Genomic DNA, 2,423 nt, shown 5'->3' with positions numbered 1-2,423 from the left:
AAAGAGGATACATAAGAAATATAATCAAAATTAGCTTTTATATTCATATAGATGGTGAGATAGTCTAAGAAATACAAAAATAAGCAGACATACTCGAGAAATAAATGAGTCTGCTAATTGCTCAAACCAATAGAGATCTCCCAATTTAATCAGAAAATTCCATCTGCTAACTCTAAAATGACAGAGATTATTATAGGTATTTTATTTTTATTCTCTTTTAGACTTAAATTGCATGTCAAAAATGTTGTCTTTGGATTCTCTTGAATATTTATAAAAGCAATGACAGAATCCTCTATAAAACCCCAAGGCTGAGCTGGGTATGGTGGTGCATGCCTATAATCACAGCAACTTGGGAGGCTGAGGCAGGAGGATCAGAAGTTCAAGGCCAGCCTCAGCAATTTAGCAAGGTCCTAACCAACAGTGAGACCCTGTCTCAAAACAAAATAAAACAACAACAACAACAAATAACCCAAGGCTATAGACTAGTTCTACCAGAGTCTCTTAAAGGGTGCTTCTGCAGGGCATTAGCATCCTTCAGTTTTTTGAGATCATCCATTGTCTCCTTGGTTTGTCTTGAAAGAGCTTCCCCCTCCCCTGCCCTTAACTACACCTTTGAATTTGGGATAAACTCAGAGCTTCAGAAGTTGACTGATACGTGTTCAAATTCTAGCAGAAATCTCCAGGATAATAATAGTACTATATTTTTAGATTTTTTTGGTTAGTTCTGATTCCATTTTTTTAAAATAAAAGTGATTCATTAAACGTTTTTATTTTAAAAGTCAGTGTCACAATTACAGTTTACTATTATCAAGCTTTCAAAAATACAATTTCCTTTATTTCCTAAAACCCCCATTAAATTCTCTCACAGCCCTTCACCCACCTAGCAAGGAGCACCCTCATTCATTGGCAGTTTCCCTCCACTGCCCCTGTCCTGAGTTGGGTCACCACCTTGTCCAGGGCCAGGTTTCATTGAGAATGGTGTCCCATGTCACAGGTTGTTGTGAATCAGTGTAAAAGTTCCTGTTGGCTCAGTGGTTCACAGCTCTTGCCAAACTAAGACCGGGGCAGACATTTTTCTGTTTCCTATCTCTCTCTGAAGCTCATCCTCCTGCCATACCTCCCACCTTCCAGGGGTTTGCAAGATGGAATAGTGCTGAGGGCCATTACCAAGTAGGAATGACACATCAAAATTTCCTTGCCAAGCGTACCCCATGCTGCTTAGAGGACATTCGATGAGACATTGCATGCATGCTTTAATAAGGTGACCTTGCTCAAGGACCAAGGCGGATCTGGGTTTAGAGCTGATCAGGTTTGAGGAAGTAACCGGCTCCTTGAGTTTAAGGCGTTGCCAGTTTAAGATAATGGGTTTTAGGGAAGTTGGAAGTTGAAGATTATTGCTGGGATTAGGGTGTTCCTGCTGCTTGTTCCCATTGAGTTCTCGTGAGATTAAAATGGGATTTGGAGATAGCCTCGTGGAGTAGGTGAATTGTGCGGGAGACGGCAGAACGCGATTGCCCCTGGACCTGCGTGGAGGCGGTGTGAGAGCGGGAATAAAGAATTGCTGTTTGAACCTACAAAGCTGTGTGGTGGCTCGTGATTCTGGTGCCAAGCTGAGACTTTGGCAGAATAGGGAGGGGAAAAGAGAAGAACAGGTTGCCCAAGAAGCAAAGATCTTACCACTTTTGTCCCTTTGTCATGTTGCTTCAAGTCCCTTGCTTCAGGGGACCGTAGCCCTGTCCTTGTGCCTCTGGGTCTCAGGGAATAGATTTATCCCGGTAGAAATCCTTTTTCTTTCACGCTTCTGCCCAAAACACTTTGTCTAGGCTCAAATCCTCATTTCAACTGCTTACTTGCCATACCTCCTATCCTTGCTATAGTCCTCTCTCTACTCCAGGACTATAGGAAATGAACAGTAGGGAGTTTTGCGACCTTGTCTAGCTCTCTGCCTGTCCATCTCCCTCAGATTCTCAACTGAGTGAGTACAAGGAAAAGAGAAAAGTAGAGTTACTTCCTCAAAATATTATTCCCTTCTCCTCTGCATAATTATGTTTCTCCAGGCTTTTAAAATTTGCTTTTGTTCTAGAGATGAAAATGGAAAGGTGGTTAACACAATAGATCATGCTATTTAAGAATGATCTTTTCAAGTGTTTTCTAAAACAACTCTGCATGGTATAGATTATTTTAGGTATCCATTAGTCTTCCCCTCGACTCCCCAGCAGAACATGGGCCTCTGCAATACTGCTAATACACAGGGCTGCTGAAGCTATAGTTTACAAATTAAATTGCTTCATGTTAATTTGTACATTTCACTGACATCCCTTAATTGGGAGCTTCAGATGAGGTAGCTAAGTGTTTTTAGTCTTTTTTTTTTTTCTTTTTTTTTTTTTTTTGCTGCTATTGACAAAAGATGAGACAAGAATAAC

This window comes from Ictidomys tridecemlineatus, chromosome 8, assembly GCF_052094955.1.
Source record: "Ictidomys tridecemlineatus isolate mIctTri1 chromosome 8, mIctTri1.hap1, whole genome shotgun sequence".
NCBI lineage: Eukaryota > Metazoa > Chordata > Mammalia > Rodentia > Sciuridae > Ictidomys > Ictidomys tridecemlineatus.
This window is presented reverse-complemented; position numbering follows the sequence as displayed.